The sequence below is a fragment of the Protopterus annectens genome, chromosome 4.part1 (genome assembly GCF_019279795.1).
Source record: "Protopterus annectens isolate FY-2018-M chromosome 4.part1, PAN1.0, whole genome shotgun sequence".
Taxonomy (NCBI): domain Eukaryota; kingdom Metazoa; phylum Chordata; order Ceratodontiformes; family Protopteridae; genus Protopterus; species Protopterus annectens.
Window position 1 is genome coordinate 131,579,456 of NC_056734.1, and position 24,539 is coordinate 131,603,994.

Genomic DNA, 24,539 nt, shown 5'->3' on the forward strand with positions numbered 1-24,539 from the left:
CAATTACAAGCCCATAAGCCTAACTAGCCTGATCTGCAAGGCCATGAAATCCATTATCATGGATCTTATAAAAAAGGACATTGGCAACCTCCAAACGCTTGACCCCACAGTTTGGTTTTGTCAAAGAAAGATCATGCTTCAAACCTGATCAGCTTCTTTGAGACAGTCACCAAAGCCATGGACGAGGGGAAGACAGTGCACACCGCCAACCTTGACCTAGCCAAAGCCTGTTGACAGTATTCCCCACTCAGGCATGATAGATAAACTCTCCCAGCTAGGCATTAACCCGTATGTTACTAGATGGGTGGCTAATGGACTCCGTCAAAGTAGGAGAAGCCACCTCTAGTAGTAGACCTGTAATGAGCAGTGTTCCCCAAGGACTGGTCTTGGGGCCCCTACTGTTTGGGATATACTTTTCTGAGGTGCAAGCTAAAACCAGTGGTCTGTGGCTGACCAAGTCTGCAGATGACTGCAAGCTGGGCAAGGTCTTAAATTCCCCTAGTGATGTGAACATCCTCCAAGAGGGCCTTATCCAAACTAATGACTGGTGCCAGAAGCACGGCCTCAAACTGAATGCCAAGAAATGCATCGGGGAAAATGTCATCCCCATTAATTATCACATTAACAACAACATACTAAGCATGCAATCAGTTGTGATGGACTTGGGCACCCAAGGTTGATGGCAACTTTACTTTTGACCACCATGTTGCCTCTGTTGTATGGAAGGCTTTCTACATGGCCATTTCATAAATAAGGGTATTTCATCCAGGAACAAGTAGGTCATAACATCCCTGCACTCCTCCCTTATCTTACCCATTGAGTACAGTGCCCCCTTCGGCATGTTCCTTGCCAAGCGCATGCAGCAGCTGGAGAGACCACAGAGGTTCCAGACCAAGAAAATCCAGGGTCTCAAACACCTATTCTATACAGACAGGCAAAAAGCCCTGTTTCTCTACGCAATCTCAAGACTGCTCAGAGGTGACCTGTGTCTGCCATACAAGGCCATTTCAGACCGAGCCTTGATGGAGTTGCTGCATATCTGCAAGACAAACTCCACTTGCACAACCCGCACGCAAGGCCTTAACCTGGTCTGTGACATTAACAGAACTTGTTGGTGGGATAGCTTTGTGTCCCAAAGACTCTACCGTTTGTGGAATAAACTCCCTCTTCATGTCAAGCAGAGTACCTCTCTAGCCATCTTTAAGAGGAACCTGGACGACTGGATGGGAAACAGAAAATATACCCTGGAATCCCACCTGTTTCCCTGCTGGACAGGGGAAACAGGTGCTGACTTTGAGGGAACACAGGCGAAATTCTTGGCTAGGCTTACGAGGGCCTCTGGGCCATCATCCTAGTATCATCCTACGAAACTAGGAATCTCTAAAACATATATACATTAAAAAAATAACTTTATATCCCCGCAACTGATATACAGAAGGAGAATGGAGGGTGGTTGCAGCTACTACAGCAGTGTGGAACTCCAACATCTACTGTTAGTGCAGCTTACACAACAGTACTATACTCATCATTCTCACTGCTGCATTAACCTTTAGCTATATGGGTTGTTTACCAAAGTCTATTCAACCTGGGAAAAAGATGGATAAGGGTCAAAGAGCCATTAGAAAATGGTTCCAGCAAAGCTAGCCCTAGACCTGGAAAAGGAATCAGGTTTGTAAAGCTTTGTAAAATTATGTACAGAGAAACCAAGCTGCTGCCTCCTGAATGCATCTAGAGTCCACCTCTTCCCAGTAGTCAACTGTAGAAGCCAAGGCTCTAGAAGAATGTACTCTGATACTGCCTGAATTAGACATAAATGGTGAGTAAGAAAAAGCAATAACTAAGGCAACAGTCTTGAGACAGGTCTGTTTTGACACAGACTGTCCTTTCTTTACTCCATCATAAGACAGAAACATAGAACCAAGTCCTTTAGAAAGGCAGATCGGCAATCAAGTTAGTACCTGAACTTCTTGTGCATGTCCAGAGTATGTAGGATCCTTTCTCCCTGGTTCTGAGAATCTGGATGGAACATACAAAGGGTGATGGCTTGATTCAAAGTAAAATCTGAAAACTTTTGGCATACAGGAGTTATTTGTTATTACTATGACTATCTCTATGGAAGAACAGATAGGTGTCACCCACCACAACAGCCTGCAAATCAGATACTCTTCTTGTAGAAATCACAGCAATAAGTAGTCTTCCATGAGATGAACTTTTAAATCAGCCCGATGAGCTGGTTGAAAGAGCAGAGATGTAGGTGGCTCAACTCAGCGGCCCCCAACCACCAGGCCGCCAGGCATGGAGTGAGACGAAAAAGTGAATGTGTGTATGTGTCTGTCTGTGTGTGTGAGTGAATGCGTGCGAGACACACGCACATACACAGAGGGAGACAGAGAGAGACGCACACACACAGACACAAAGAGAGAGAGAGAGAGACAGACGCGCGCGCACACACACACACACACACACACACACACACACACACACACACACACACACACACACACACACACACAGTAGATCAATGTTATGCTGTTAAGCAGACTGCACACTTTTTTTAGTAACTGCCAATTGTGTTTTTATTGTACTTTGAATAGGGTGAGCAGGAGCAGGATGAGAGCGTCCGCTCAAAATCTGAGGCTGAGATGGAGCCTGGCGAGCAGGGGAGGGTCCTCTGGTAGCAGGAAGAGACATTTCCACCACATGGAAAACAGAAGGACCGGATGAAGCCACTCCCAGTGGACAACACAAGGGAGGATGGAGCAGCCCCGCCAGGACGTCCAACTCTCCAGAGAAGGCCGGACTGGAGCTGTCAACAGCCAAAGCACCGAGAGGTAGAAAACAGTCCGAACCTGAACCCATCCCCATGGACTCCGGGGCGACAACCCAGACCAGAGGCCCTGCCTGTCTGAGGGAGATACAGCAGAACTGGCCAAGGACTCTGATGGGGTAGGGGCAAGGGGAATACCGGAAATCCCCACAATCTCCATGCAGTGTGCAGGCTCACCTGAGCCCAATCCCAGCTGGGTTGGATGAGGAGAAAGTAACCGGGGAGTATAAGGCTGCTCCCTAGTCTGATGGGCTGGGGAAGCCAGAAGTCCCAACTCTATTTGAGCCTTTAAAAAGGACTGCATCATCCTGTCTATATCAGAAGGATGCTCCTGGAGGATCGGGAGGAGATAGAGGATCTAGCTGGAGACCTGTATTGGGACCCTGAGGACCTTCTCCAACAGTCCAGGGAACGGCTCCATTGAGGAGTAAATAAACCGTCTCCTCTTGGAAGATCTGAGGGAAGGTCTTCGATAACAATAGGACCAGACACAGTCTTGGATCCAATCATAATGGAACCGAGGAAGCAGAAGGGTGCAACTGCATAGCTCTCGTATCCCTTGGATCTGGCAGGATCGTATCAGTGCCCAACCTGCTCCAACATGGATCCGAAGGCCTTGATCCAGAGGACATGGATTCAGGAGTCGACTTCAGAACTCTTGGATCCCAAGACCCTGGACCAGAGGCCTTGGATCTGGGCATCAACTCTCTGGAGGTTTTACAATCCGAGACCCTCAGATCCAGCACCACTAAGGCTGGAGTCAGATCTGGGGAGCTGGAATCAGACAACCTGGCTTTCTTACCTAAAATCTCTTAGGAGGAGGAAGAGGTAGCCTTTCTTTTGTGGTCAGAAGGGCCCAACTTGGTCGAAAGTTCCTTGGCCAAGGGGAACCCCTGAACCATACCTTGTAGGAGCAGTTTATTTCGGCACTCGACCATGGGCCTGGGGTTGAATGCGGTACATTGCATGCATTCAACCTCCAGGTGGCGGGTGCCAAGACAGAAGAGGCACTCCTCGTGCGAGTCGGAAACAGGCATCTTCCAACTGCATTAAGAGCACCTCAAACCCTACAGGTTTCCTCAGATAAAGAGGAACACAACCAAATCCGGAGGGACAAGCAGTAGAGGAGTCAAGCAACAGTTCTAAATGCTAAAGTCTGTCCCACACACAAAACTCGACTAAATAACAAAAAGACAAGAAAACAAATTCCCAGAAGAAAATTTCTACACAAAACTACCACAATGCGAAAAAAAGTGCCAAAAGCCAAACAATTGGAGGGGGTGAAAGGAAAACGATGGTTCACTAACGGAACGCGTACAGAAACTTAAAACACAAAGATAATAAAAGAGGAAAAAAAAAGAAGACCTACTGTTTGAAAATTTTGAGCTGAGCAATTTGCATCTGTCTGTTAACTGGGGCAAATGAGATCTGAAGGATTAGGAGGGCAAAAAGAGCATTATAGGAGGGGAGGAGCTTGAGCTAAGCTGTTGTCCACGTTTTTGCCAGCTCGGATCCGATGTCGGATCCGTGACCCTTGTATGATGAATGGTGACTAGGATAACATCAGATCCATCTTAAAACCCCAGGGGAAAGAAGGGGTTTGAAGATTTGTAGAGCATAAATCAGCCCCCCCATCTCCTTTATATTGATGTGCTCCCTTTTCTGGGCTGGAGATCAGACATCTCTGACCCTACATGAGTCTAGGGTTGCTCTCCATCCCATGTCTGAAGCATCTATGTACAGTTCCTGAGTGGGAAGAGGTAGTTGAAAAGGTAAGCCTGGATTCCTTGAAATCTGTTGGATCCACCAGTGTAACTCTTTTCAGGCAAGGTAGGAGTAGGATAACAAACTCCAGGGGATGGGAGTGTTGTACTCTTACTGTTCTCAAGAACCACTGGAATTTCCTCATGTGTAACTTGGCCGAAGGAACCATGGGAACAGTGGATGCCATGAACTCCAGGAGGCAAAGAAATTCCCTGGCAGCCAGGGATTGAAGAAGCAAGAGGTCCTGGAAGTAAGAGGTGAGGAAGCCAGGCATCCTGTCTGACTGGATCCTGCAGCCAAGGAAGATGTGGTCTTGGGAAGGGACCAGAGTTGATTTCTGGTAATTGATCGCAAACCCTAGACCCTCCAACAGTAGCGCCGTAAAGAGGTTCTCCTGAAGGACGTCTGGAGTCTGAGCCTGGAGAAGAAGGTCGTCTAGGTATGGAAAGATCTGTATGCCCTGCAGCCTGCAGAAGGCTATGACAGGAGCCAAGTATTTTGAGAAGACCCTCAGAGCCATAGACAATCCTAAGGGCAAGGCACAGAATTGAAAATGTGAGGAAACAGCAAAGAGAAGAAACTTCCAGAACCGAAACTGAATGGGAATATGAGGATAGGCATTCTTGATGTCCAGTGACACCATAACAACCTGAAGAAGGGTGAGAGGGAGAAGGGTGGGTAATGAAAGGTGGGAACCTTCAGAAAGGTATTTAAATGGGATAGGTCTAGAATAGGTCTCCAAGGACCATCTTTCCTGGGTACCAGGAACAACGTGGAGTAGAACCCTTTTTCTACTTGGGAGGGCAGAACTACTGGAATGGTTCCCTTGAAGGAAGGGTGGAAATGACCTGGGGAAAGAGTTCTAGTTGTTCTTTTGGAGGTTGCTGAACACCCCTGAAGGGCAGAGGAGTGCAGGAGGCGGGTAGTCACAGACCACCTATCTTAGCCTGAAAGGAATGATGGATAGGACCCAAGAGTCCCGAGTTATCCATTGCCAAGCAGAGAGCGAAAGAAGCGAAGGGACAGAGCTGTTAGTGGTCCATGAAGCGGGTAGTCACGGACTACCTGTCTTAGCCTGAAAGGACTGTTTCTGTGTGGGAATAGAGGAGGTAGACTTACAGGAAAACTGTTTCCTAGCAACTCTTACCTTTGGAAGATTGGGGACTGGCAGACTTTCTTACAAAGGAGGTCTTGGTAGAGTAGTTCCTCTGAAACCTGGGCACTGGGGTAACAAAAATGTTTCAGGTCTTGCAGCTCCTTGCTCTTCTCCTGTAGAGAAACAGAGTTCTGCAGCAGAGGTGACAAATAATGCCTTGTTGTCCAGGAAGGCATCCATAATTTTTGCCTTAATGTCATCAGGCAAAGGTTGGAGCCTGAGCCAAGAGTACCTCCTCAGGACTGACCCAGATGCAGCCGCTCTAGCTGATGCCTCCACTGCATCACAGCTACACTTTATGGAATGCCATGTAAACGGAACAGAGTCATAGATGGAGGAGAGCTTGACCTTAGTGGGAGAGTCAGGAAGCTCAGAAAGTTACCAACGTCTGAGGGAAGAGCCAAGGAATATTTGGCCATATAGGTCTGGTAGTTAATGGCCCTGAAAGCCAGAGTAGTTAAAGTATAAACCTTTTCCTATTCCCTTCATAACTCTGCTCTCCTTATCTGAGGGTAGCAGGAAAGGAGAAGGTAGCATCTTGGAGGCCTTGTCTGCAGATACTGAAATGGTAGCAGGGTCTGCAGAAGGGCATATGAACAGGAATTTTGAATCCTCCAGCACTTCATAAAACCTAACTGGCATTTTGGGGGAAGAAGGTTGAGAATCAGGGCACTTTGAAGCTGCAGCAAAGGCAACCATGAAGGCTGGTAGAACAGGAGGTATGGCAGATGGGGAAGGGGAGTCCATCTTCAGCAGATCATAGTACCTTTTTTGGATGTCTGACACCTGACAACAATCCCATTTGTAAAACTCCCTCACCTTAAGAATGGTTTCCCCAAAAGAGATATCCTCCCCAGGGGAATCAGTGCCATTAGATTCTTCTGGGGAGGCATAACCCAAAGGAGAAGAAATTTGTGCTGAATAAGCCAAAGATTTGTCCATACAGGAATCCTCATCATTTGAGGTAAATTCTTCAGAAGTCCTCTTTTGTGGACTAGAGAGAGAGAGAGAGACACACACAGAGAGAGGGACTGTTCAGTAACAACGGGCAGAGCTTCCCCCACGCCCGAGTCGGATGCCTGCGTTGCCCCCAAGGATGTGCTGGTAGGGTCCTTCATGGCCTCCACACTAGTACCCATTAAAGGAGTGCCTACCGACTCAGGAACGGTCTCTGCTCCAACACTGGCATCAGGAGAGATGTCCAGACCACAGGGAGCAGTGGATAAAACAGGCCTAGATTTCTTGGCCTTCTTAGCTTGCAGCTTGCCTGTGGGGCCCGACATAACCAGCAGACAATTTAACAGGTGGCAGAAAATTTCTGAGGTCTGGTACGTGCAGACATCTGCTTTCTACCAGACATCACTTTATGACCTACATACTTTCTGCTTCTGTGCGACGTCACACGTACCTCACAGTAGTACTAGACTTCTGTACACTGGCCAGATGTGTGAGTCAACCCATGGCAGACTCCCTCCTGTAATAAATACTGAAGCATATGAATAGGACATCTTGTAGTACAACTCCTGGAGTAAGCATGCGTTGAAGAACCTGAGGCAAAAACCTCTATATGGTTTAGAGGTAGGGAGGAACTCCCATGAAAGGAGGTATGTGCATTCAGTGCAGATTGTAACCCTCCTGAACCACTATTAGTGCCAAACAGTCTGAAACAATCTGTTGCCACAAGGAAATATCGAGAGCCTGTCTATGGGACAGGCTTAGTGATGTAGGAATGGGATGGGGGAGGCAGAATGCTGGTACAGTCATTCTGAAGACACAGCTGTCCCTTTTTTTTGAAAGGATCCCCATTTTACTATTCCTCTCCTGTGGTCTCTTTTTGTTCCATTTGTCAGAATAAGGCAGGGCCTGATTATTTTGTCTTTTAAAAAAGCAAAGGTGTGCAAGATTTATATTGTGGAGTTGAGAAATCTTAGCAACTCCCTGAATTAACTTCCCTCTGTCATCAACCTGTTTGAGAATCTGACTAGCAGCAACACCAAACAAAATCTCCTTGTTTAACGTAGAGTTTAAAATGTCAGACTATCTCATCAGAAAATACATACCAAAGCATATTTTCTTCAAAACAGTAGCAACAGTAGTGGCCCTAGTCGCAATATTGGCACAATTATACAGACTCCCACGTTTAGACACCTAAAGCACTTTAGGATTCAAACAGGACCCACCTTCTGAAGGAAGCGTAGCAAAAAAATCCCACAAGCTATCAACACCTGACAAAATAAAATGGAAGGAAAATTACCTTATGAATTCTATCCAGCACCTGGCCTTAATACCAACTCTTCCCCTGCAGGCATGAAGTAAATCCATTTACAGCATATTGATCTCTTTTCATTTTAGGGGTAGCATCCACTTGTTCCCACAAGACATTATACATCCTAAAACTAGTCTTAGAAAATGAAAACTCATCTAATGGAGATGGGTAGGACTAACTTTCTCTGAATTAAGAATCTTGGGCTTGAGAACCAAAGAAAAAGCCTGGTCTCTTGTTTAAGTCAGAATCCTCTGACATCTTCCTCAGGGACGTACAGACAGAGTTAGTCTGCTAGTATGGATCTCTACTCTCCAGGATAGAACGTCTGCAATAAACTCCTGTCTATCCTTATGAGCAGACAAAATGTCTTTGGTTGAGCAATGCCAAACTTTTTTTTTCAAGTGAAATCCCTGGAAGGAGACAGACACAAATGGCACTTCGTCCAGGGCAAGAGGTCTCTTTCCACTGGCCCTTCAAGAACAACCTCCAGGAGAAACTCAGATCCAAAGAGGATGTTTTTTCCGTGGCTGGACTGGACAGTTGAACAGCTGCAGGGGATGTGGATAAATCATGGTCCATGGTGACAGAATGGACTATACCACAGGACCCAAGAGAAACCAGAGAGTGGTCCGAGGAACAAATGGCCACTACAGAGTCATCTACCAGTGGCAGAGGCCCTGTCTAGCATAAGGTGTAAGCAAAGGCACCTTTTTTATGTATTTAAAGTAGGACTGGTATAAGAATCCACGCTGCAGCTGAGGAAGAAGCTAGACTGTCTAAGTGCTGCTGGGAAGAGTTGATCAGAAGGTAAGGGGAAGTGTTAGCCAGCAAAGCGTGGGCACACACACATACACACACTTGTACTTCCCCACATAGTCCTTCAAAATTCAAAAGTAAAGGTGTAAGCAGTACACAAAAACCCTGTCAGAAGCCGAAGTCCCTTTCACAGAAAGGGAGAAAACGAGAAATTAAGATAAGTTGTCACAAAGTGTACATAAGCACTATACATAAAATACACGTCTAGATGCTTAAACACCATCAAGTAAAATATCTCAAGCAGTAAAATAATGACAAGTTGTCTCTAAGAGTGCACAAGCACCAAAACACTTCAGTACATGAAAACACTTCCCAATCTTTCCTTACACTTCAGTCAAAATGTCTCAAAAGCAGTAAGTTTCTCACAAAACTAAGCCCAGTATTCAATAAGCCCCGTTCTAAAGATAGCAGTTTCTAACAAGAAACTTCTGATGTCAATAAAATTGACAGTATTCTTCAGGGGAAAAAAAAAAGAGCAAAATATTTACAAAGGCAATATTTTCTGTGTGAAAGGGTTTTCCCTACTGGGGCTTATGTGCCAGAAATTAATTTTGTAGTCAACTGCTGTTCCTCTGAAGCCTCAGAGCTGCTTTCCCCAGGAGGTAGCAAATTAAGTTATCTACACTGACTGCTGACTTCCCTCCAAGAGACGGGCCAATTACCAGTCTGCGTGAGGAAGGGAGTCTGCTTTTTGCAGACTGCCTGGTTGTTGTATCCTGGGCAAGATACAATTCAAACAGTCAAAGGCTACCACTGCAGCAATGAAAATGAGGAACATCTACAGTATGTGCTGAATTTGGCACCAGCTGGTGATACAAAAAGATCACAGTAAGGTCTAGTACATATGTGGGGAAACTTCCAAGTCAAAGGACTTAACCATTTCTGAAGCATAAATAACCAGAGATTGACTTTGTCTATTACCAAAATGGCTTCCATGGAAAGTAAATAGACTAAATGGCTCATTCCTTTACTCACTCAGCTTCTCAACACAAGTGAGGTCCTATCACTCTTTGTCTGATAATATACTAAATTAGTGTCGTGTTATGAGCGTGGACAGCAATCATGCCTTAAGAAAAGGAGAACAATTGTTCTTGTTGTAATGATTTATATGAAGGAGATACTGCATTTCATCACCCTATAAGTGGAGAAATTTTTGCTATAAAAGCTTTAACTGCATGCAATGAGGAAAGGATAGTGTATTTAGCTACATGTATATTATGTACATCATTTTATGTGGGCAAAACAATCAGAAGGTTAACAGAAAGAATAGTGGAGCATAAATCTGAAGTAAGGAGAAAGGTATTAACAAATGCCTTGAGTAAGCATGCCATGGACAAAGGTGAAGGGCATGTGGTTAAGTTTAGGGTGCTGAGTAAAGTGGAAGGGAGTTTAAGGAAGGGTGACATTAATAATTTTTTGGAGCTGAGGGAATTAGAGTGGATTATCAGGCTCCAGACGGATGTACCCCCTGGTTTGAATAATGCAGTCAGCTTGAAGCCAGTATTGGTTAAGAGACAGAGAGAGGCTTTAATAGGGTATAATTTGGTATTTTGTTTGATGGAGTTCATTATAGGTTGCTGGCTGTTTTTCATGTATATATATGTTAGATATAAATATATTGTTTACATAAAATTGTTTTATTATTATTTTCATTTTTATTCTGAGTTTTATCTTCCGTACAAATGGAAGAATTTTATATATAGTAGGAATTTTTGTTCTTATGAGCTACATATTTTTAGGTTTGATTGTTAATTATGGGCTGAAGCATGTGATTTTATGTTCACCTATTTAAATGCTGATTTTTTTGTACCGATTTATACTGATGAAGGGTGTAGACCCGAAAGCTTTATCTAATAAAGTTCTTGGTATGGTTGTGTTGTCTTGCTGAATTATAGCAGTATCACCAATTGTTGTTTTTCGTAAGGAGTGGGGAAATCACAGCTCATGCTGCTCGGGGAAGACATTCCTCTTAAGACGCATCTCTCCTAGTCATCTTGCCATGTGTGCATTTAGGCCAGACAGACAAAAAAAAATTCCTCAAACTACACCTAATGGCTGCCTAAATGATGACCCACCTCACCCAACCATACCCCGGTGATAGAGAATGAATGGGGGGGGGGGTCTGAAAGCTTTACAGCAATTTGAGTAGTTCATCCACAGGAAACCACACAGATGGACAAACCAGGAAAGAATTTTTGCCTTTTTTTTTTTTAAAGCGGGATGGCATATCCAATACAGAATTTACAGCAGAACTGCAGCAGCAAGGTGGAGTAAGTGAGGGTCTGTGAGGGACATGGGGCTTGTAGACAGGTGAAGCAGCAGTCCTAATGTGTGGGCTGTTTCATCATTTAAAAGACAAGTTATTATTTACATATTTAAGAAGCTTTCTGATTACCTACAACAGATTTGACTTTACTACTCCCACTGCAATTCTGCTTTCATATATCAAGTGTAGAACTATCTAGGATATAGTACATCTTAAGATGCTTTACATAGGTGCTACATTCTGTTCCTGACACTCAAGATTTAAATACCACAGGCAGGATGTGAACAGTAGTTGGCAGGTGAAGGGTAGAAAGTACTTTGAATTTCAAGGAGGGAACTCTAGAAGGAAACCGCAGGGAACAGTATTATTAAGACTACAGAGGTAGAAATTAGTGTTTTGAAGTATGGAATGCTGGCATTTACTTAATAAAAATGTCTAATGCATAAGGGAAGTGTAAAAGAAAATCATGAAGTAAGCACAACAGAAGTGGACAGACAAGAGTAGTCAGCCAGTCAGGAGAGGCAGAAGGCAAAAAGTTGGACAACTATTGTAGAAGAGCACAGGAGGGACATTTTCAAAAAAGAGGGAGCAAACCAGCAAGGAAAGTGAGAACAGCTGAGAGTGGTGGAAGTAAATGTGAAATAGTTGCAGACAGGAGTACTGCTGCCATGGGGCAAAAAGTAAAAGATGAAAACCAGTGTGAGGATAAAAAGAGCTTGCTTGGTAACTTGAGTCAACCACAAGCAGGAATACTAGTCAAGGAAAATGAGAAAGGAGAACATTTCAGCAAAACCAGTCTTGAAGCTTAGGTCATTGTGGGGGGGGGTGCATAATGTGCTGTATGTAGGCACCAATGTTCTGTCAGTGAAAACAGATAAGGCAGATATGAACAGGATCAAGGAGATACAAGGAAATGGATTAGAGGAGATATTTTTTTAGAAATGCTACCTGTGCCAGAAGCCAGCATGCATTAGAGAAGTAGGATTAAGCAGTAAAACAGCTGCCTGTGGCAATGGACAAGAAAGAAAGGCTTGGAACAGGCAGCAGGATGGGGGTTGGGGGAACTAGGAGAGGAACCAGCTCTATGCAAGGGACACTCAACATCTTAACACACAAAAGGACCATAGTGCTGAATGCTGGGTTGAATGCTATAGGTAATGCTCATCATTTTTAGTTGTATAGAAGGGAAGAAGGAGCATGGTATTTAAGCAGCAGTCAGGAGGAGGTAAAGAGATGCAGAATATTGCAAAGGAACAAGCTAAAGTGACTTGCAATGTGGCTACACAATATTATACTGCAGTGTAAAAAAGTGTATGTAAGACAATGGGAATCTGCAAGCAGTGATGGAGGAGGGGAGATTGATGGCATCAAAAATAATCCAACAATAAAGGGGAGATTGATGGCATCAAAAATAATCCAACAATAGAGGGCTCGGTATGAAACTGCCTGGAAATAATTTGCTCAGGACTGACAGCAAAGGAAGAAATGGGGGTGAAGATGTGAGCTACACAGAGAAGAGCATCAGCTGTGAAGTCACACAATAGCAAGAATGCAAAAATCTATTAGACAGGGGGGGGAGGGGTCAAAAATTAAACTTATGTACTTACCCTTATGACAGACCAGTAATAGGTAGGTCCATCCTTCATAGCATCAAGACTAAAGGTCACAGGAATCAGGAATGCTCAAGACTTTCCCAGGCTTCTAAGCTCCCTCCTCCATCCCATCAAGCACTATAGCACATGGTCTCTCTACGGCTAAGAACTACACATGCAGTTATAAACAGGAGATACACAAGCTGTATTTAGACCACCTAAACCAGAGGTGGAAGAATGAGAGAAGGAATGTTAAGGACAGGCAGTAAAGTTGTGCAAGTTCCAGTTACCCATAACTAAAAGTTTGAATTCTTCACTACTGCAGTGGTCCATGGGTTGTAACCAGTCAGGCCTAGAGCAACAGTTCTGCTTCCAAAAGCTTTCATTCGTTCTCACTGTCACTCTGGTCGCTTATAGGCCAACCCTTTTTGGAGGGAGCTATACAACAGCCAGAGTCACAAAATCTTCAAGACTTTCTTGCCTCTTCACAAAAAAAAAAAAAAAAAAAAAAAAAGATGGAAAATTCATACAGAGTAAACCAAGGTATAAATAAAACATCTAACATTGTATCCCACAACTTAAAAAAAAAAAAAACAAGAAACGGGGTACAGCTGCTGCAGCAGTAAAGAATTTGAACATTTACGGTTATGGGCAAGTAGAACTTGCACAACTCTATTATGATCATCACTCACTTCTGCAGTGACTGATAAGTGAAATAACATACCTTATGTAACCTGAAAGGAGGAAGGATAAAGTTCCAAGAACCCCTGAAGAATGGTCCTACAAAAGCCTGCTCTGGATTTAGAAAAGGAATTCAGTTTGTAGTATGGTGTAAATGTATGGAAGAATGACAGAGGTGTAGTCTCTAGAATGCTTCTAGAATCCACCCCTTTCTATTATGCCATTATAAAAGATGAAGCTCTAGTAAACTGTGCCATAGCACTGCCTGGAATTGCTAATCTATGGTGACCTAACAAAATCTTGCAGAAAATAACCACCCAGAAATAGTCTATTTAGACACAGGTTGACCTTTCTTAGTCCTAGAATAGGAATTAAAATTAACTAGCTGTTTAAAAGACTTAATTCTGTCACAATAGTATCAGAGTTACCTATACACCAGTGGCACAAAATCCCCTTGGTCACTGGGTAGGAAACTAGAAAATATTTTCTCACTTGCCACTATACGATTTCCTATTAACAGGATTTATCTCTTTCAGTACCTGCTGCATGCACTCATGAAATAGATGCTTGAAAGGTATCAAAATTGGATCATCCAGGCAATCAGTTAAATAGTTTGAAGTCAGGGTGTTATTAAACTCCCCTTGTCTTGTGTGACAAGATCCAGTCTGTGAAGAAGCTTGTGGTAATTGCTTACAGCCAATTCCACATGAAAGCAGTCACCTAATGATTTCTACAGTTGTCTTCAAAATTACCCAGGAAATTATTGGAAAGACTGGAAATGCCTATAGCAACATCCTCTACCAAGGAAATGAAAATTAAAGTTATGTACTCACTATAACTATGCATCTGTGTTGTCCATTTTCATTTTTCCAAAAAAATATGAGTTTTGGATCGGACTCTGCCACATTCCAGACTTGCAGATCCAACTCTCAAGCTCCTCGTTCTACTCACAATGCTCTAGTCAGCCTACAATACCTCAGATCGAGTTTTCTCCCCTATAGATCCGGAGATATAGTACGAAGAAAGGAAAGAGCTGTAAAGTTAGGGCTCAAACCTGGAATGAAAGGTTCCAAAACCTCCATCAGATCACTCTAGAAGATGACAGAAAGGGGGAAGGAGGGAGGGAAGTTGAGGAAGAATGAAAACGGACAAAACAAATGCATAGTTATAGTAAGTACACAACTTTAATATCTGATGTTGTCCTCTTCATTTTTCCTTAAAATACGGGATAGAGTCCCCGGTTACTGGAATCTTGGGTGGCCCTCATGAAAGTATATTCCAGAGAACTGCCGAACCAAAAGCAGCTCTACTTCTAGAAGTAGTCTAGTTTGTAATAAGCAATAAAGGTATGGGCATTAGACCAGGTAGCTGCTGCGCAATATTATCAATGGAAGTTCATGGCCACTTCCACCTTCTGGTCAATGAGCTAGTTGAATGTGCCTTAGGAGATTTTGGTATGGAGAAACCTTGCTAGGAATATACAAAAGAAATGCAATTCATGATCCACTTGGCCAGGGTAACTTTAGAAATTGGCGATCCCAGTCTATTCAGTAAGAAAGAGACAAATTAGTCTGTTTTCTTGAAATCCTTAATCATCCTGTGTAGAGATGTAGCTGCTTATATACAACTAAAAAATGTAGCACGTATTCTCCCATATTTGAGAAGCTAGGGAAGACAAGCAAATGAATTATTTGATGGATATTCAATTCAGAAGCTACTTTTGGTAAGAAGAATGGACTGGTTCATAAGGTAATTCGATCTTTGTGAACAATGTCAGGGGATTTGATTGGTAGAGCCTGGAGTTCGGAAATTCCCCTTGTAAATGTAATATCTACTAAAAATGCTGTTTTCCACAATAAAAATTTTAAATCAGTTTTGGCTGAAGGTTCAAAAGATTGCATCAACCCTTGAAATATGACTGTCAAATCCCAAAGGAGTGATGGATCTTTCACTGGAGGCCTAAGTAAAAATGAGATGTTTAGAAAAGCCTTGCACAAATTGGAAGAAACTAAAGAAGCTTTCTCTCCTGAACAAAATTTTGATATGGCTGCTAACATTACTTTGACTGTGAAAAAACTACCACCTCCTTGAAAAAGAGAAGCAAAAAACTCCAGTACCGAAAAAAATGGAGCAGTAAAAGGGTCAATTTCCATTTAAGGGCCCAAACTGAGAATCTTTTCTATTTCTGTAAATTCTCCTAGAAGAAGCTTTCTGGGAAGATAAAAGTATATGACAAACCTGGGAGGAATGCCTGATCTGTCTAGATATTAACAGAATTGGAGACTTGAGAACATCCAATCATCCTTGCGCAACAAGGGCAGAATTGACTGAACCATGACCATTTAGAACTTCAGTTTCACAAATTGGTTCAGCTTGCTTAGATCCGAAATTGGTCCCATATCCCCTGTTTGGCACTAAAAAGAACCTGGAGTAAGTTCTGAATTCTTTTTGGTCTGGCAGGACCTCCTGGAGGACTCTTGTCCATTAACTTCTCTCGTTCAGGAAGCGGTCTTCGTTTGGTTGGGAGAAATCTGGAAACTGGTATGAAATAACCTCTGGGTATTAATTTTGGCACTCAAACAACTTCTGTTATAGAAGCTTAGGTGTCTGGGTGCAAGGAAAATCACCCCCACGACTGCCTCCAGAGGTAGGCAGCCAGAGAACCCTTCAGGAGCGCTGAAAGGGTCTATCCAAAAAGGAATCTCAGAAACCCTGGTTTTGCAGGCCTCCTCTGCCTCGAGGATGGAGTTTTCCATTTGAACTCCCCCCTCTACCTCTGAAGGAGTTGTTCCAGTTAATCTTAGAAAGATCTCTGGATTTATGGAAACATTTTCTTACCCCCTCTGATGTTGGGGAAGCAAATAGAGATGCAGAAAAGGGAATGCCTTCAGACACAATCTTTCCTTCCAGTTCACTGTGGGACAGCGTTTGCTTAACAGAGACTAAACAATAACTTTCATCAAAAGCAGCATTAATGAAAGAAGACTTGAACGGCTTTGTAAAGTCGCATAACCACATCCAGTCATGTCTTTGTATGGCAATGCCTGAACTGGCAGCCCATGAGGCACCCTCTGCAGCATGGGACATCAACCTCATGGACACACTGAAAAGGGACAGAGTGGCCAACTGTGAGGATGATCTTTCACAGTCCTTCCAAATGCATGGAAAGGGATATGGAGATCTCCTTGGTCAAATTCCTTTGTAGTTTTATAAAGTACTCCAAATAATTTGGGGACCTCAAGGCATAGGTCACTGAAGCAAATATGCACTTTCTGAACCTGCCCAATGTCCTGGACTCTCCATTAGGGGGATGGATAGAGGAGCTCTGCTCAGCTAGCTCCTTATTTGTGGCTGCCACCACAACCATAGCCTCAGAGACTCATTTGCTCCAATGGGGTCTGTCTTTTTGTGGTGCCAAAGCCTTGTCTGGATGACAGGGGATTGGTTCAGAGTCCAGTTCCTTCCGTGCCCGGCAAGATACTCTGTCAATAAGCACATCAGCTGGGGGTGTCACCCATGACATATGGGCCAGAACAAAAAGCTTCCAAATATACAGAGTCCTTCAGGGAAGATGTATCTGAGGACCAACCACCTTTCTGCTTAAGGAGCTCCAAAATAACTCTGAATGAGACATCAGGTGGTGATCCAGGGGACCCTTCCCCTTCAAAGTCAGTACCCTCTGTGAGAGATTCCAAAGGAGAATCCAAGTGCCTTCTTTTGCACATTCTCACAAGGGAACCTCCCTCCGCAGAAAGCTCTTGGGAGGAGTCTGAAGAGAGGGGAAGTTCCTGCAATGGATCCGTCTGGACACTAGTTAGTACTGGCTGTCCCTGTGGAAGAGGTCTGATGGGATAACAGCTCACACCCGCTGAGGGAATAGATGTAGGATCCAAAGAAAAAATTAAAACTGGGTCTCTTGGATTCTTAGATGAGAGAAAATCCTCTCTTTCACTAGCTCAAAATCAGAGGGACCACAAACAAATATATATATATGTAGCTGGATGCATCACAGGGAAAAAGATGAGTGGTCTGAAATAATAGTTCTGGCCACAGCAGAATCACTCACCTTTAGCCAAGACAAAATGTTAGCCTGCTGTGGTGGCAAAAGCTGTTTAGTTAACTTTCTTTTTGTGCCTGGAAGAGTAGAAGAAACAAATTGTGGGCTCAATATTTTTCCATATTCAAGCCAAAAAATGCTCCTTTCCTGGGGAAACTAAGCAGCACAAGCCAGTAAAATTTAAAATGTAGTTAAATTAGCTTTTCTCACTTAAAACTAAAGTAAAAAAAAAAAAACAACAATACACTATCAGCCCTCAAAAACTAATTTAAACACACACCCCTCAAAAAACACCACTTTTAGAATGTTTAAACTAACTTTGAAAACGGTCAGAAACAAAAGCATGCTCCCATTTAAAAAATACAGTAAAGTCGAATGACTCAATAAAAACAGATATTCTTAGCTCAAAATATGCTTTCCTCAAGAGAAAAGAATTTAAATAAAAACAGTATGTGGAAGGTTATTCCCCAAAGGAAACTCATCTGCCCAGCAATGAAAAAGCCAGCCATTAATTTTTGAAAGCCCACAAAGGAGTTCTCTCTCCAGCAGCAAGAAAGCTATGAAGGGCTTGGTGCCCAAACCTGTCTTAAGTCAGCTCAGCTCAAGCTGGCTAATGGTTTGGGGGTGTGGAAGGTACACTGAAGGTTTGGAAGCTAGCTGGCTCTTGTATCTTATGCACAACATAACCCATATAGCTTGGGCTACTGCAGCAAAGCAATGATTAATACAATAAAGATACATACATACATTTCATTAATATGAAAGTAAAGCTCAAGATAGTACAGCCATTATATGCTTTGTTTTGTTTATTCAGTCGGTAACTCAAATGTCTTGTAAACACTGCCACTAAATGCATGTGATGCATCACACTGAAGACGCAACCAACATTTCACAAAAGTAGCAGCACTGTTTATTTTAAATGGTTTCAATCATGTAGTACTCACACTAGGTTTTATACCATCTCTTTTTTTTTTAAAGCAGAGACTACACTATTGCAGAAATGCATTGTGAGCATCATGGAGCAAAAGATAGGTGAGCAAACACAGTATATGTGATGCTGTAGAACGTTATTCAAGCATGGTGGTACCGAAATATTTTTTGTGTTGATATTTGAATTCGAAAATGTATTTGACATTTTACACAAAGTAATCTTCAATGCTCAATTTTCTTTTATAATAGAACTGTATGTGTATTTACATTATATATAGCATACACACACAAGGTTTGTACTGTTGCTTGTAACAGTGAATGCTGCTTTCAGGTCTTTTTCTGCAAGCTGCCAGCTGTGTGTGAGATCGATGTAAAAGAGATTTCCCCTTTTCCATGTGTGATATTGGGGTGTACATATAATTAGCAGAGTGCACAAGTGGTGCAGAAGCCTCCCCCCAAACACTGTTTTGAATATTTGATCTTTCTGATCGATGACAGTGCTCAAGCAGAGCTTCTGAAATCCAATTACTAACACCGAGTAATAATCCTCATCAGCTCCAGAGCTTTTCGCTTCACCTTGCCACACTATTTTACAATACAAAACAAATATCAAGCAATAAGGAATTTTCACTACAAGTTTGAGTAGAATATCAGAAAAATTCCTTGCATACTGGATCCAGAATTTCAACTTCATTCTGTTTCTCATCCATTATACTGTTTTTGCACAATATTAAAGTGATCAGCTTTCCTATACCTAGTACACAGTTTAACATGTGTATCTTCATTGTGTCCTATCTGCTTACATTCTTGGACTTCACACAAATTTTTCTTCAAAATATCCTACCTCGCTACAAAACATTGCCAGCAGACCAGCACAACACACATCTATTTTTTTAATGTTTATTTTCCAAATCCATCCTCCATATTCATAATTGGTCATTTATATTTGGTAGGCAGAATGCGGGGTGTGACACTGTCTTAGTTCTGGAGTAACACCAGTTTAGAAATGCAACTATTGCCCATATTAAAATTTTAAATTTTTTGATTAAAATGCAAGTCATACACAGAAAACAAATAACGTTCAAAATTTTAAATTGAGAAAAAATAATGCAAGACTGTAAGGCAATTTCCAAACATAAATCATAAATTGTCTCAAATGAAAAATGCACCAAAGTTCTTACACAAAGCATATACTTCCAAGGGTGCTTTGAAGTCTTTCTGAAAAAAAAAGAAATGAAACTGTGCAAAAAAAAAAAAATAAAAAAAAAACACAAAAGGAATCTAATCAACAACTAGATAAGGCAGCAGATGAGTTTGATATCTTCTGTATAAATTCTGTGGTGGTGCAGCGGTAGTGTTGTTGCCTCACAGCAAGAGGTTCTCCCGTTCGATTCTCAGCTAGTCTGTAGGAAGTGCCTTCTGTACGGAGTCTGCATGTCCTCCCCGTGGGTCGAGTGGCACTTAAGGACATACGTGAATGGACCTGCCTTCGTTGAAGGTTGGGCGTCGAGCTGGCAACTCGGCATCGTGAAAATCTACTGCCAATCATTAGCGGACCGGAGTTCGGCTGTGGCGACCCCTAACCGGGAAAAGCCGAAAGACAACAACTGTGCTTACATGATCTTTGATAAAAATTGCATATACATGTTGTTAATCTCATAAGTTCACATATTTTTGTAGCACTTGGAAGTATGAGCACACTACCTTAAGATCTTGGTAGCCTAATGGACAGTAGGAATGTATGGTTCCAAACAGCGCTTTAATGTCCGATTCAATGGACATACACCATGCATTCTTAAGTTGTAATTGTAAGTCTAATATAGTAATACTTTTTTTAATGCAGCATATTCTGTGTTTGTTTGAATAAGTAATATATCGAAGTTTTTGATCACTGGAAATTGTACTGCTCTTGTGTCACAATCCTGGTACCAGCAAATAAGGGAGAAACGGGTTTGTATTGAAATAACTGCAATGCTTTCCATACCCATTTTATAGACGATGGTCTTCCAATGTTTATTCAAAGCACTTCTAAAAAGTAAAGGTTATGTGCAGAGTGGTGGGCGGTCCTTGCTACATCACATCTGGTGGGGTAATGTTCCAATACAAAACCCAAATATCAATAATTTATTTTTTATTTTTTTTATTTTACATTTGTTAACTGGGCTGGTCCAACTGGATGCATATCCTTTTTCAGTAGAGGCCCGAGGAGAAAAGCTCCAATCATAATCTTCAAACACAAAATATCAAAACAAGTTATGTAAAGAAATACAGGTTATATGAATACAGGAACATCTGTTCTTTGACAACACGTGGCTCGCTCAACTCTTGCTTACGAAGCACATGGCCCAAAGCAACACTGGTTCCGGCAGTGAAAAGAAAACACGTTCTTAAGCAAGTGACAGTATAGCCCCAACAGAAAGCATGTCCAGCACCCCCCCCCCCCCGTGATTTGTTAATGCCCCCTCCCATTTTTTTTCCAACAGCATACACCACCAGATACACCAGCATCATTAAGACAAGACCCAACAAGAAACACATTTTAAATTACTAAGTACCTTGTCGTGTAACTTGCATTTATTCTCAGGAGAAACTCAATAAACAAACTTGAACACTGTCTCAGAGAAAATGGAAGCACAAACCCAAAAGTACGGTGCGCAGCGTGGGTACACCTACTTTAAACCCGTCACCTCCATAATCAGACACAAAACTAAAACGTATAAGACACAAGACTATAACTTAGAAACCATTTCACCGGTTTGAATAATAATAATCAATTTGTAGGAGCATGCATTTTACGAAAAATACAAAGTATTTAACAGCAATGTTAAGGAGCTCAATCCATTGTAAGTCACAAAATTTAGATGACAAGGAGCAAAATATGAGAGATTCCAGATTCAGCATCCAGAAAACCAAACAGGAGCCTTGCAAAGTGTGTAAAGGGTGTTTCTTCCTTATAGTCGACGGGTGTCAATGGATGGGTTCATTTCGCGGTTTGACGAACCGAGACTCGACTAATACATTGGGTTACCACCTTTTTAATTGCCCAAAGTGGGGCATTTTTTGGTACAAACGTCGGATTTTGTACGGCAAACACACCCACGGCCAGTACAAAGGACATAACTTCATTTTTTGCTTAACAAAGCTTATTCGTGAAGCATTTTTGTTGCTTATTCTGTTTCTTACATTTAATATGCAACTATTACATAAAATATAGAAAATGTTTGCCCTAAAATCTCAAGCCATTTGCCATTTTTCGATTTCTTTGCAGGACACAACTGCCCAAAGTGGGACTGTCCCTCGCAAAGTGCCTTACTAATACATACACGCAGAATCTGAGAAACAATTGACATTTTTTTTTATTCAGCACTGACAATCTCCCCTTCGCTATTGATAAAACACCAGTCACCGTTACCTGAAATCCAATCGCAGCCACTCTACTGCCGTTAGAAGTATAAAGGAGCCCCGTGCACTACGGGTTACTGAATCGCCCCAACTGCGGAAGAAAAAAAATCAATTAAGGCCACTTCACAAACTAATTTTAAAACATTTTCATGTATTATAATTATTCACTGTAAAGTAGAAACAAAGCTTAAAATGAACGGAACAGACAGTCTGTTACAGACGGATAAACCACCCTACCAACTTGGTCAACAATCTAGTCAAAACACAAACACGTGCACCGCGATGGAGTAATCCGACGACAACAGGTGCAACAGCACACAAACCATGTGTTTGTAGCTTTAGAAGTGTCATGAAAACCTGTGATCCGCAACTTAGCTGTCAGTCATTCAGAACAGATCCCCATTTCCAGGCAGACGTACCTAACGGACAGCTTTTAATCCCCCGCCTGTAATTAACATCTTGGGTAGTTACATAACCAGTGGCAGATCCCAAGCCCACAGCCCCCCAACCCAACAAAATATTGAGTATACAAGTAAAAAAAAAAAAAAAAAAAAAAAAAACAGGAAAGCAATTGGCTTCTAGACTGAGATAATAGAAAGAGTGAAACAAAACGCAAATGTCCACATAAATAAGTTGATAAAAACAAAATTACATGCAATGCTACAACACATCTATATTCTATGTTGACTAAATGAACTCTTGTCAAGTTAGAAAAAGCAAATGTCAGCAATGACAATCTCAACACATGCTCGTAATAAAGGCAGTAGAACACAATAAATAGAAAATTCCGTAGCTACATTTAATAAAATAAATGTTTATTTAGACTAATTAGCTAGTAAATCAGTGTATTCAACTCGTCTCCGTCCTCGCATTACTACAGCAGTAAACAAACCATACGGCATTTATTTTATTTATTTAAATTTGTTGACCGGGAGTGTCCGACTGGACGCGGGTCCATTTTCAGCGGAGGCCCGGGGAGAAAAGCTCCACAGTAAAATAAACAGACAGTAGTTACATTGGATTACATGGCGATTAACAATTTAACATAGAAATTACTTACAATACAGATAAAGAACATAGTACATCAGTAAACAACTAGAATCTGTATCTGTGAAGTACATAACAGGCATTAACAAATGTAACAATGAGAAGTTCCTGCTGTATAATAAGTACTAGGCTTATGACCATCTGAGCTTGCTATAATCAAAGCATTACAAAAGCATAACAGCGTGTAAGACATCAAACACCTGGTTGTATCGAAATTCATTTACAAAGTAAAAGCTAATCTGACAGCTGTCACCAATGGCTTACAATCACGAAAAAAAATTACCTGTTAAATCAATCATTTGTTTTTCCCCACATAAAAATCCCTGGCTGGAACCTTTGCTTACCACGACCATCAGCACTATAACTTAAGAGACACAACAACTCAGTTATCAAATCCAGAACTCCTCTTGACTCTGTATTTAAAGGAGTATTGCGCTACACACCAACATATGACACAAAATAACTGTCTCACACACCATGAAACGTGAGGATGCTAAGACCCACCCCTGTTGAATAATAATTCGCCGCGACCCACGAGGCATCTTTAGAGAAGAGCCTGGCAGGTCTCCACATTCTCGACAATCTGATTGGTTAAGCAAAATATCTGTCTCCTGCTTAAAAATCTCACGTGGAATGGCATGGTAGTGTTTTCATTGGTTTGTGTGTTGTGTTTTTTTTAATTTGGTATTGGTGAAGGTACGTTTCTTGGCATACTTGACCTGTGCCTCTTTTTCTGGCTAATGTTTTTAGTTTATTTCATTTCGAAACTTTGATGCTAGGTTTTGATGACATGAAAAAAAATCATAATGGATTTTCCTTGAAATCGATTGCAGCGCAGCGGTTATTTGCAGCCATAGATGACTGAGAACGAATTGTTGCAGGGCTGTATTTAATTTTAGCTAGATGAAACACCTACGGGTTACAGTCTTCCCCAAAAGTGGCCTTTGTGCTGTTTTGTTTTAGGGCTGAAGCAGTAGATGTGGCATATATGCAAGCCTGCAGAGAAGTTTAAAATGAAGGTGGAAATGAACTGTTGAACGTGAAGCACTTGCGGAGCAAAGCGTTACTTAGAATGCGCAAAACCGGTTAATGCCGATAATAAATTCGGAAAGGTAACCAGTTTAGTGCCGTACTTTCCCCAGAGCAGTAATATGCAAGGTGGTCGGAAGTGGAGATATTGTGACTTTTCGTATGCACTGACGGTCTACGGTTATGTTGTGTAGTAGTGTGGACAGTATAGTCAGAACTGTCAAACTCCTGTCCGTAAAAATGTGAAACACTGTCTTAATGTGGATGGGCAAAATGAAGAACTTCACCTATAAAGCTCACAAGATGGTTAAAATTTACTTTATACTTAGTTTTTTTTCACTAATGAATATGGTTTGGTGCTGCGGTAGCGTTGTCGCCTCACAATAAGACGTTGTCCTCTTCGATTCTCAGCTAGAGCGTCTTCTGTGTGGAGACATCCGTGAATGGGCGTACCTTCGTTGAAGGTTGTGCGTCAGAGCTGGCAACTCGGCATGTAAAAATCTATTGCCATCATTAGCGGACCGGAGTTCCGCTGTGGCGACCCCTAACCGGGAAAAGCCGAAAGACGCAACAACATTGTCATTGGTATTAGTAATATTCGTAACGCTGAATGTGTAACCGACCCTTTCATTGTTGAACAATGGGGAACGTGGACTGAGGAATGGACCTGATCTGCAACCGATTAGCATATAAAGTACATAAGTTT

The 24,539-nt window shown here is 42.1% G+C and overlaps 1 protein-coding gene across 1 annotated transcript in view; it reads right to left on the reverse strand.

Moving 5' to 3' along the window:
* PER2 (period circadian regulator 2) overlaps positions 1 to 23,293 on the reverse strand; it is a 1,339,110-nt gene extending 1,315,817 nt beyond the window's left edge. The window contains exons 1-2 of the mRNA XM_044070032.1: positions 23,088 to 23,293; positions 21,768 to 21,848 (exon numbers count right to left, since the gene is read on the reverse strand). The gene's annotated coding sequence lies outside the window, so the exon portion shown is untranslated. The remainder of the gene's footprint in view (positions 1 to 21,767; positions 21,849 to 23,087) is intronic.
* Between the last annotated feature and the right edge of the window lie 1,246 nt (positions 23,294 to 24,539).